Raw genomic sequence first — 13,377 nt, forward strand, 5'->3', positions numbered from 1 at the left:
TTTAGTTAATTTTTTGCTTAACTTTTAGGCATTTAACAATAAATGGGCTTAAAACTAGGCTAAGGCCTTGCTTCTTGGCTTGTTGAGCTTAACAGACGATGATGTTTATTTTGAGAGTAATTGAAGCTTTCTTTATCATTGGGGTTGAAGATCTTGTGTTATAGATCGGCATAGAATAGTATGTTTACACCCCCAAACCTAGAAAAATGCCGAAGTACTTCTGAAACTCCCATATAAGCACATTCTTTTTTTTCTAAAAAATACACCATGTCGATAATTAGATGTAGTGTGTGCTTGTTATATCTACAACTTTTTTATTACAATTGTTCAGCCACACATATCTTTAATGGTAAGGGCGTACTTACAACCCCATAGATTTGATCCGTCATATGTTATTAATTTTGGGAATGCCTCTTAGTCCAACTCTTACGGATGATTCTTTGATTTGGAATTCCACAGCCAATGGTGTTTTCTTTTTTTCTTTTTTGTTAGAAGTGCCTACAAGGTAGCTATGGATTTAAGACATCGTCAGGACACAAGTGGCAGATCCTCTGATGATGATATAAATAACTTTTGGAGAAGAACATGGAGCTTACAATTCCTAGTATAGTGAAAAACTTTGCTTGGTGTGCTTGTAAAAATATTTTACCAACTCTCTCTAATCTCAAGAAGCGTGGTATTGTGGGGATGACACATGTGAGGAATGTAGAAATGGTTTTGAAACCTCTGGTCATGTTCTATGGGGCTGTAGGTGTGCGAAGGATATTTGGGAATTGGTTCCTTTTTTTGGTGTTGACAGCAACCTTATTTTCTTGGAATTTATGGACTCGTTAATTGTTATGGTTTTTAATTTTTTTCAGGGAAATAGACGATGGAGCTCTTACTTTGGTGGGGACAATTGCATGGGTGATGTGGTCAAATCGGAATAATAAGAGGCATGGGGGCAAGGTGAAGACTAATCAAGTTTTGATACAAGGGAGTGTAGATTACATTCGAGAATATCAAACAGCCAATGAGAATATCAAGCCAAAGTCACTCTTTTTATATATTCTAAGATAAGATATCTATGAACTCTACAACACACCGACATCAGCATGGCACAATTCAGGAAGGTATTGATTGTTTTCCCAAAAAAATAAATAATCAAAATGTAAACAAACAATAACAATGCTTATATTGTATATGAAATCATCAAGGGAGGGCAAAAAGATCACCTATAAACATTGATCTGAATGTTTTATTACATAAACCCCCCACAAAAGATATTCTGATTGTCCATTGCATGCCTCTAATCATACTTGTTGTGTTGCCAAGAGAGGCAATTGATTGACTGGAGTAATAGCGCCCGGAATCGGAACTGGCAAGTTCCGGCATATTGGACATGTGGGGTGCAGCCTTAACCACGAGTTGATGCAATGAAGATGGAAGAGATGGCCACAATCCGGCATCAACTGCAGCATGTCAGTTTCTTTATATTCCATTAAGCATATGGAGCAAGAAGGGGAAGTTGAGCTGCTCTTTTTGAGTTTAGATTGGCCATAGAGAACCTTTGGGAAGCTGTGGAGGGTGGATTCATCAAGGCCTACTTCATTGGTGCCGGTGTTTCGGGCATTAGCGACTTGTGGCGAGTATCTGTGGGTGTGAAAGCGGGTGCAGAAGAAGGAAGCAAGGGTTAAGAATACGACCACTAGGAACAGACACAAGAAGAACAAGATGGTCTCAACTAATTTACTAGTGGCATCCATGGTAGTATATATCACTGGATTGCGTATTGTTGTTCTTGAAATCACTTTTGAACAATTGTTGAATGGAATAAAATGGAATGAAAGTTGTCAGGAGAGAGATTTTGGTATGTGAGTTAGGAGAATTCCATCGGAGGTCTTCTACTAATAATGAGGAATCCCACCTCTCTAACATCAAACCATTGCTTTTAATAATGAAAAATCTATCCTCTCTAACATTATCTACCTACCCTTTTCTTTATTTCTTTAGTTTTTGTTTTTCATTGAGCTATAGTGCAAAGAAATCATTTTTCTCGTGTATATGGGAAACTAGACTGACTTGGATATGGAATTACTTACAAGGTAATTTATCCAAACAACGACGTACGGGTTCCAACAATAAGTTAATATTTTCTATATATATATATATATATATTAACTTACTGAAATTATTAATTATTATTTGGGGCAAGACTACCTAGAAGGAAAGTAAGAGATTTTTTATTTTATTATTATTATTATTATTATTATTCTTTAACAAGTCTATCAAGAAGAATTGAGGGAGTAAACTAGGTGATCTAGCAATGGGTTTTATGATGTTAACAACCATTTCAAATTTTTTTCCATTCTCTCACAAAATAATTTAAAATCTCCTTGTCCTAAGTCTTATACTTGTAACCTTATCGAAAATATGCCCGCAAATCACGAATATGAGGGAGATATATATTGTTAACCAGCCAGTCGTGGATGGAGATGCTTGAATTTCTCTTTCAGCCCCGTGCTGTAAGGGAGTGCCAAGGATGCATGAACTAGATTAGTATTAGAGAAATTATATGTTTATAACATTTTTACAATAAATCTTAAGTGACAGATTGTTATCGGTTGTTATTGTTGAGGCAAAAAAGTAATTTTAGTGTTAAGTTCAAATTTGAACCAATAACAACTAACCACCAATGATTTGTTATGAACATATTGTAAAAATATTGTGAATATAATATCTCTCTATTAATATTACCAACTTTTTTCACCCCCAAAATACTAAAAACTTGTACAAAAGACTTAGTTGGATTAATAATTAGTTTTCTTAATACTAATGATAGATTTTTTTGCGTTTTCCTGTATTTGGTAGTATCAGAAAAGTAGGGTTAAAGGAAAATTATTTATTGATCCCCTTTATTTAGCTTAGTTTGAGATAAAATTATTTTCTATTTTTCCATAAAATTTTAGTAGAATATATATATTTATCTCAGATCAAGCTAAATAAGAGAAGTCAAAATATAATTTTCTAACTCATTTTAAAGTTGCTTCCAAACTTATAAAAATGAGTTAGTTTTCTAGAAGATACTTTTTAAAAAAGATTCATTTTCTAGAAAATGTTAATATCAAAACAAGCAAGTGTCAACCCATCATTTGATTCAATCTTTTTAAGTTGAGAACTTTCTCAAATTGCTTTCAATTGATTTCTTTGTTAATGTCAATAATACTCCAATTTTAGGAGAACAATCGAGTTTTGGTTGAGGGGTGTTTACCAGGGATGATGAGAGAGAGAGAGAGAGAGAGAGAGAGAGAGAGAGAGAGAGTTGGGGGGGGGGGGGTGGTTACTTTTTTCTTTTATGGTTGTAAATATCGAATTAAAAAATATTAAATAAACACTCCAACTTCTGCCAACAATTTTTAGTGGTCAAAATTGACAGTAACTATTCAAGTTTCAAGCTAGATCAGGTTGGACGGTTTTTTGAACAGCCCTACTTCAATCATAGTATTTGTTGGACTAGTCAACAATTCAAACAATTTGCCTATTGAGGATTACTGGGCATGAGAAATACGTGGTCTAATTGGACCTAAGGATCGCTGAACATGAGGAGTACGTGGGCTAAACCCACATTGAAAATCCTTCCCCTCACCAATCTAGTTAATTGATCCAAGTACTCTAATGGGACGCATCTTAAGCCCGTTAATTTGGTGTGGGACAATTTTTTTTCCCTTCATTAATTATTGAGTGTTTAGAAACAGAATTGCTATTCATTTATTTAATGAAATGTTTTACAATCCCAAAGAAGCATAAAACATTTTCAGTCTTCAGAATAGCATCCCTTCTATCTTAGAGCATTCACATACAAATTTTAATATTTAGTGATTCAAAAAAATATTTTACCTATTTTAACCCACAATTTTACAACTTATCTTACATCCCATTTCCTACATTCACAGCTATTCATTTATTTAGTATTATTTTTTCACTCTCTTTCTCTCTCTTCCTCTTCTCTTTTTATCTATGTTCCTCTTCATCTCTCTCTCTCTTCTCTAAAGTCACATCTCTCTCTTCGCAACCTAGAAAGCAGTAACCACACAGACCCATACCCACTACCACAACTCAACCACCGCAACCAAGCCACGGAAACCATATTAGAACCCACCAACCACCATACCATTGTTCACCGACCAACACAGCGTCGTTCACCAACCATCGCCAACAAACCAAAAAACCACCAACCACTACAACCCATTGCCATACAAATCACAAGCCCTCGATCCTCAACCCAACAACCAAAACTCAACCCTACCGCCAATCTATAGTCACCCAATCAGCCACCCAAAATCGATCCACAACCACAACCACAACCAGAGACACCACAGAGAGAGAGAGAGAGAGAGAGAGAGAGAGAGAGAGAGAGAGAGAGAGAGAGAGAGAGAGAGAGAGAGAGAGAGAGAGAGAGAGAGAGAGAGAGATTTTAAATTTAGCACCAAAATACAATAATTTCTATAAGTACAAACTTATTGTAGTAAATTGCTAATTTTTTAGCAAAATAAATCGAGTGTTGTGGCATTTTGGCATTCTAGCAAGACTACACTTGCACTAAATGATGAGATCTTTTGGGAAGGTGATTAGTAAGGGTGTGTTTGGATATCGTTTATTTTACTGAAACTGAAAAATTATTACTGAAAGTACTGTAGATAAAAGTAAAAGTTAGTTGAAATAGTATAGTGGGACTTATGAATAGTGCCAAAAAGTGCAGTGGGGCCTATGAATAGTAGGAAAAATAAGCTGAATAGTGAAATAATTTTAATTTTTAATCCTAACCCAAACACACACTTAATAACAAAAATCTTTAGCTATTGAACTAATTAAAACTTCTTTAATACAATTAGTTATTATAAAAATAAAATAATATATGTAGACTGTGTATCACACATTGATGTACATTGTAGGATCTTATAGTTTGTTTATTCACCCTTTATGGGTATTACACGTAAGCTAGTTGGAAAGTGTTAGTGGTTCTACTACACTAAAAGCTAGTTGAGTGTAGCCAGAAAAATGAGAAGTGCGTATCTATACGCATATTTGGTCTTTTTTTTTTTTTTTAGATTTAGGGGTATTTTGCTAATTTTAGAGAATTTTAGGAGTACTTTAGTCATTTTTAAGTTTTAGTGGCATTTTGATAATTTTGATAATTGAGTAATTGGGTTGGTTGGGGTTACCCATAATAATTAGGTTGGGTTGGGTTTGGGTTAAGAGTAATTAGTTAAATGGACAATAAATAGGTAAATGAGTTTTATGTACCCAACCCAATTATGCCCACTCCAAACCCACCCATTTGAGACCCCTAAAATAATGTGATGAATAATATATTAAAATGGCTGATGACGATAAATTGGTAATCGGATCATACTTACTAGTTACTACCAAAAAAAAGAAGAAGATGAGTATTTGTTCATATATGTTAAAGATAAAGTATGCAACATAATGAAAATTAAATAATAATAATAATAATAATTGTAGCAGAAAAAAAAAACATTATAGTAGCAGACAGCAGGCATGCAATACAAAATGTTATCCTATAGACAAAAATAAGAAACATGAACTGCAAAGATTTCTTTTTTGTTTTTTTGCGAACTGCAAAGATTTCAAAATACCTACTGATATACAATTAAATAATATTAACGTTTTTCTTTTCCTACCCTCCAAATCAAGATTAGCTTTAAATGATTGGATTTTTATTTTTTATTTTTAACTTTAGCTATGCTTTTGTTAATGATTGCTATTTTTTGTACTATAGGCAAGGGCGGACCCGCGGTGGGGGGGCTTCCTATTTTATCATTTTTTTTTTTAGATTCAAAACTCGTAGAATAAAAATCAAAATAAGGATAAAAATCAAAATAATAAAGAGAAAGTTTTAATTGAAGGGAAAAAGTAAAAAAAAAAAATTAACAAGAACACAATTACATTTCAAAAGATTAAAGAGCTTCAAATTATTAATATAATAATTTATTATTGTTCATACTTCATAGAAATGAGTAGGTGATAAAATTTAGAAATAATTATAAAATAATCTCCATAATTTGGTATTTTTTTCAAGTTAATGATAAAGATTTAAATGCACAAATAAATATTATATGGCTTAAAATTTTTATAATTTAATCATTTTACGAGTTTAACAAAGTGCAACGTACTTGATAGTTGATATATGCTATCTTTTTACAGGTTTTTTTACATTAAAATACTGCTTAGTATTTACATTAGTTTCATTTTAATGTTCATATTAGTCTTAATATTATATACTGCTTAGTTTCTACAGGTGTTTTTACATAAAATACTGCTTAGTATTTTTTTTAGGGGGTCAGCATTAGCAGAACTAGGAATTTATCGTGGGTAGGGAAGTTAAAAACAAAATGACTATTTTTTTTTTCTTTATATATCACTTCCAAACAATTTAGTATACAATACAACTATATTTTATAGTATTATAAAAACATTATTAATAGTTTAAAGATCGGTAAGACAACAACTATAGAATGCATAAAAAAAATAGAATTAAATAACTATTAGTGCAAACACAATAATAATGAAAATAACATAAAGAGAAACTGAATAATACTTCTAAATATTATTAATTTAAAGAGAAAAAATTACACAACACTATTTGAACTAAGGCACGACAGTCGCTCTCTTTAAGGAGATTCAAGCCCTTGGTTGGCTAAACTTTGTAACTGATATAGACCTTCTCAGACTTGTCTTTAAGCCCAAAGCTCCACTAGAAAAAACACCCTTTCTTGCTAAGAATCTCTCTAATTATTTTAGTGTATTTTTGTAGTAACTTGGATTGGGTCTGAATGAATCTATTTATAGGCTTAATGGGCCTCACGAAATTACTACTCAAATTAATCTAATTAATTAGGTCAATTATTCTGATGTAGTGGGTGTTACAAGATCAATTGCGAGATATTAATCTGATGGGTTGGAGTTACACAATTAATGGTGAGATAAGGAGTTTCTGAAGAATGAAAAGGTCCAAACAGATAGTCCATTAAGTGGGTTAATGGTTCTTCATTTTCCATAATAAAAATGGAGTATTAATTCGGGCCATTTACTTACCAACGAATATGGTAATTATTTTGAATAGATTGTCAAGTAGGAGGATCCAAAATGCTGATTCATTTCCATTTTTGACAACTCCATCCTTTACCTCCCACTTGTGCATGTATCTAACCCAATATCTAAGTCAATTCATATTAGCCCATTAATCACCACAATTAAAAAGAATAAAATAGTTTCTCTCATTTTTAATGTGGGATTAAATATTTTCACTAACTTCTCATCTTTCAAATTCACTCCCACATCTTTACATTTATGTTATAATATTTATTCATTTTAATTAATTAATATTAAAATGCTCAAACAATAACTAATTATACATTCTTGTCAAATAACTAATCATACATTTAATAAAACATAGATGTAGTTATAGATCTGTTGGTTGTATCACTTTTTTTTTTTTTTTTTTTTTTTTTTTGTGATGAAGAAGAATAGTGCAGGGAAAAAACAACTTCATTTTGCTGTCAATGCCAAAGTAAACTAAATTTCAAGAGAGAAGGTTATTATTATTTTTTAACAAGTTAGCAAACATTTGAAACATTTTTTTCTTATAAAATTAAATATTCAGTAAATTAAAAATTACTCTGCTAAAGTTTGGGGGGTTTTTGGATTTTATACCTTGAAATTTCATAATTTGGATTTTATCCCCTGAAGTTTGGGAGCGTTTAGATTTTACACCCTGATGTTTCAGAATTTGGATTTTACTTCCTAAAGTTTGGGGGTGTTTGGATTTTACACCTCAAAATTCTGAAACATTAGGGTATAAAATCTAAACATTCTCAAACTTTAGGGTTGTAAAATCCAAATACTCCTAAAATTTAGGAGGTAAAATCGAAATTCTGAAATATTAGTGTAAAATCCAAACACCCCCAAACTTCAGGAGGTAAAATCAAAATTCTAAGACTTTAGAGTATAAAATCCAAAGACCCCCAAACTTTAAGGGTGTAATTTGCAATTTACGCTTAAATATTGACATAACACTTTCACAACAAAATCTAAGTGACAAGTTGTTAAAGGTAGGTAAAAAATTTATGTTAGTTTGTTGGATATTTTTATAAAAAATTATATATTTTTTCAAATCAAAATATAATATCTTTTAATGTTTTGATTTCATTTTACTAACCGTTATAGAAACTTACCAAATGTGATAAGAATGACTTTTAATGTAATATAATGTCATGGGTTCATAGCTGTGAATCAGTAAATGTAATCCGTTGAATTTGTATCCAGCTTTATACTCATTACATTACCGTTGATGATATTTTTTGATGAAACCGTTGATGTTTTAAGTCATCATAACTATTTTATTTAATATAATTATGGCATTACTATCTGCTACTTTTACCGTTTATTATGCTTGTAATTTGATCGGTCACAACATTTAAGAGAGATTTGTTTTTTCTTTTTTAGGAAGAAAGTTACTTCTAATATTTATACCAGTTAATCATGAATTTCAAAGTGGGATTCTTTGGTCTATATGTATGGGTCAAAATGTAGAAAATAGAAAGAGGATATAGAGTTGATTTGGTCTATAGTAGGATTCTTTGCAGCAATCCTTTTTGATAAAATCTAGTGCGTAAAAGTGGGTTCCAGTTTGTCCAACTGATAAAATCTTTGATGGTTGTATAAAAGATCTGGGGTTCAATTCTTGCTTACACCAAAAACTGATTGGTGTCTTGGTTTGATGATAAAGAATTATCATTAGGAGCGGATACCATAGATTTAAACTCTCTAAAAAAAAAAAAAAAAATCTAGTGCCTAAAAAATAAAAATGGTATTAAAAATTTAAAATATTTGTCACCTAACCTTGGTAGAGCAACTAAATCTATTAATAAAATTTTCAACGAGCATGAACAGTGGCAGTATGTTGTTGAGATTATAATGATATGGGCATCTTAATCTGGTTGGATTCAAATAAATTTTTGAAAGCTCAAATAGTGCAAAACACTATTACTTGTTTAGATCCCCAATTTTAAATTACAGCTTGATTAATTTTATACTTAACATACTTAATATACGTGATTAGCAAATTAATCAATCGTAGCATTCAACAATTGCATGGATAAACAAATAAGTGCAATGCTAAAATGGAAAGGGCAATGGGTAAAACAATAGCAAATCCAAGATAACACGACTATATGTTATCGAAGAGAAAACCGAAAAACTCGGCAAAAAATCTTTCCGTGACCCTTTAAGTCGAAATGATCTACCAGTGAATAAGTTGGAGTACAAGGATACCAAAAAGACCCTCCAAACTTAATCTACCCAAAGTACTTGAGCCCTCCAAGCTCCAGCTACTAATGGACTTCTCAAAGTCTTGTCTTTACTAGTTATCTGGATCCTGTAACACTGTCGGCCCAATTGCATCTGCCAAGCTTCACCGGCTTATTTTAGCAAATACCCAATGCTTCCCAAATTCTAAAACACTCTCTATGTAAGGTTGAATTTATTCAATCATGTGTTGGTTTTATCCTGTACCAAATTTGCTTGTATTTTAGCAATTAGATACCCTGTATTTAGGTGAGAATCATGTAAGGGTTGTGTGTAAGAAAGTGTGAAGAAAACTCAAGATGTGTGCAAATCAAAGGAGTTTCGCTTCTGGATCTCATGACTGACTTGCGACTAGCAAGTCGCCAAAGTGGCACACGTGTGAAGCATGCAAGGAACTGAGGGTCACGACAGCTAGAACACTACAGGACAAAATATACAGTCTGGCTAGGCAGTTAGCTCGCGACTCAAACTCACGACTCTTTCCAGTTTCAAGGCTAAGTCGCCAGAATGCCCTATTTGGATGAAACCTGACTTTTCACATTCCTCACATACACTACTATAAACACCCTTATACCCACGAAATGTAGTGATCTTCTAGAGAGAATTTTGAGAGAAAAACCCTAAAAAAAGAAAAGATTAACTCATCCACAATCTTCATCATTTAATTCTCCAAATTTCTTTACTCTCACCATCTCCATTGATATATCCTTGAGAGGTACTGTAACGTCCCAGCTTTAAAAAAAAAAAAAAAAAAAGAAAAAAAAGAAAAAAGTAATAATGGTAAGATTTTTGGGACCACACGTGCCCCACCTACTACATCACTTCCCCACCACTCATTTTCAATCCACCTTATTCTATCTTGGCCGGCTCATCCATTCCTTGCTCTCTTCTCTATTTTCTTCTTTTCTCTCAAACACTCTTCTCTTCACTCTCATTCTCTCCCACCGGTACCTCCTTGCCATCATCTCCACCATCATTTTTCCGGCAATGTCACCGGAAAATCCTTAGGAACCTCTTAGCATCTTCATCCTTTTTATTTGGGGTAAAAATTTCTAATCTTTTTTGTGGGTTTCACACTTTTGCTTGAGGTTATTTTTATCTAAGCTTTAATAATGATACCCATGTGATTTATGAGCATTGGAAGTGATATTTATGTGTTCATATGTATGGGTTTTGTATTGGTGGAATTATTTGATGAGTGGGTATATGGTTTGTGCTAATGATGACTACCTAAGGTTTATTTATGGTAGAAAATTTATGAGTTTTGAGTTATAACATGTGATGGTTGGTAAATCTAATTTTGCCATTGCTATTGGGTTTATTTGGAGTTAGTTGAAGTTCTAAATTTCTTGTCTTGGAGGATATTTTGATTTTGCTTTCATGGGCCTCTTAATGATGTAGTGTAAATTTTATGGAAGTTAGTCATAATGTTGGAGATGATATTAAATGGGTTAACTTTATAAATTGGAGTTTATGTCTTGTGAATCAATTTGTTGAGAAACTTTGGAAGTGAAATACATTACTATTGATGAGGTTAAATACTAGGCTTGCCTAATTAAGTGCTCTTTTGGCAATTCCTAAATTGTGGCTAGATGCGATTTCAAGCTTTATGCTTATTGTGATAGGTTTACTTGATATTGTTTAGGTTAAAGCTAATCTCCTTGGAGCTTGGAGAATTAGAATTTTGCGGTTGCGAGGTAAGTAGCTTTTAATGGGATTTTGAAAAATAACCATGTTATATAAATGTTTTTGGGTTAGACATGCTTTTGGAAACTACCTATAGAAACTATATTTTCCTAAAAACTATTGTGTCGTAACCTTAATATATATATAGATATGATTATATATGGAAATGCATCATATTTGGTATTGCATTTGGGGAAATGCATGAATTGTTGATATGGAAAAATGAGCATTTTTTGTTTAATCTTTGATAAGGAAATCATGGATTTTATGGTCTATTAAAAAATTTAAAGATGCTTATCTTGTCTTGTTATGTGGGAAATTGTTAGAATTTTTTTTGACAAGAATGAAGTTGAAAACCTTACAAACTTTGTGGAAGTTAGATTATTTAAGGTTTTTCTGAAACTATCTGGTTATAAACTATGTATTTGAAAGGAAATGTATACCTGTGAGCTTTATGTGGTTTTGACACCATGCCATGTGCGATTTCCTGGTGATCACCCGATTTGGTTTTCATAGTCTTTGTGACAACGGAATTAAATCTAGCTCAGTGCCCTTTTATTTTGGATGACACGTTCTTTCCTGCTGCCTATGGGGGGAAGAGGTTCCTTGATTGTGTATGGGTGAGGCTGCTGCCCATGGGGCCAAGAGACGACATGCAAGAGAGGCCCTATTTGACGCGCTCTCTTTGTTGTCCATGGGGGGAGAGAAAAACCTTAAGGGTATGAGTGAGGCTGTTGTCCATGGGGCCAAGAGTCTACATACCAGAGAGGACAATGTGAGCGTTTGCGCTCGGCGTCTGCGTCCACGTTTTGGTGAGTTCGCGTTTTCTCTTCTTTTTTTTTTTTTTTTGGCCCGCTTTTGTTGACTTTGGGGGGACAAATTTCACTATTATGAACAGTAAATGCACTGTTTATGTACTGTGCTGACACTGTTCACATATTAAAAAATATTAAAAATGGGTCCCACGGTACTATTTACACATTTAAAAATTATTTTGCTACAGTGTTTTCAGTTTTCAGTTTTCAGTTTTCAGTTTCAGCAACAATAAGCTGTATCCAAACGGACCCAATATCATACCAGTTGTGAATGAATGGATCCCCTGATCGGTCTATGTGGTAGTGTGGTATATTTGTGATAATTTACCTTGTGTTAGATATTATGGCTTTGGAAATTATATTGTTGATGCTCACAGATTATAATATATAGTTTTCATCATTTAATCATTCTTGTTACATTATTATTGAAAATGATATTGCAGTATTCAGTTAGCAATTTCCCAAACTAAAACATGTTTTGTAAACTGTTCATTATCATGAAACTTGCATTTCCCCCACCCCCATTAATTATGCTACTTACTGGGCATTAGCTCATCTCACCCTTTAACAGTTTTTCAGATTTATTAGCTATACCTTGGATATGGAGCTTACTTCTTTGGTGATGATTAGAGTGCCATGTTAAATTTGAAGACTTTTGCTGTAAATGGTTGGTGATTCGATCTTGCTATGTTCAACAAGACCTTAATAAATTCTATTGAAGGTGGGTTGCTTGAGGTTTGTTAGCCTTTGGCATGGTAGTCCTAGACTCGATGTTAAGGCCCTTATTCTTGATAAGATTGTGACTTTGTGTAATTTAATCCGAGTTTCGTAATATATTCATGTTCTATGTGGAGGCATATGATTTTTAGTTATTGTTTGTAAATGTGTTATAGAGCTCTGACTTGTAATGTGGAGATTTTAGTATGGTTATATATTCTTATCCTGTGGAAAAGAAAGGAAAATAGATCTCCTATACTTTGATTTGCCAAAAGGAAAAAAATCTACAGGTACCCTTAGGATGTACTTCTCATGCTTTAGACCCTTTTGGGTTTGGGGTGTGATAGGTCCATTTTGCTAAATCCTTATCTCACCATACCCATATCAGTGAGGAGGTATTTTGGTACTTGGGAAGCAGTTCAGAGATGACAAATTTACTTGGTTGATGCAATGGGCTTATTGCGGGATCCGGGAAGTTAAAGAAGACAAGGTTAGGCGTAACCTTGTTGGAGTAAGAAGTTTGGAGGGCTTAGGTGCATTGGGTAGATTAGGCTTGGAGGGTCTTCTACTATTCATGTATCCCAACTATATTCTTTAGTGGATCATTTGACTGCTTGAAGAGTGGTGGAGAAGTTTTTTATCGAGTTCTTCGATTTTCTCTTCGATAACACGTGCTGATGTTATTTTTGTATTTGCATCTCTCTTCCCTTATTCTTTACCTTTTAATTGCTACTGTGTTTGTGATTAATTATGGTTTAGAGTGTTTTACCTAATTGGTTATAGCTTATATACA

General features: G+C 33.0%; 1 long non-coding RNA gene across 1 annotated transcript; it reads left to right on the forward strand.

The window, feature by feature from the left end:
- The first annotated feature begins 10,143 nt into the window (after positions 1-10,143).
- LOC126722129 (uncharacterized) lies at positions 10,144-12,739 on the forward strand. Its single transcript, XR_007653968.1, has 3 exons — positions 10,144-10,408; positions 11,012-11,063; positions 12,439-12,739. It is a non-coding gene; the product is annotated as an uncharacterized LOC126722129 (long non-coding RNA).
- Positions 12,740-13,377: the final 638 nt, after the last annotated feature.

This window comes from Quercus robur, chromosome 4 (genome assembly GCF_932294415.1).
Source record: "Quercus robur chromosome 4, dhQueRobu3.1, whole genome shotgun sequence".
Lineage (NCBI taxonomy): Eukaryota > Viridiplantae > Streptophyta > Magnoliopsida > Fagales > Fagaceae > Quercus > Quercus robur.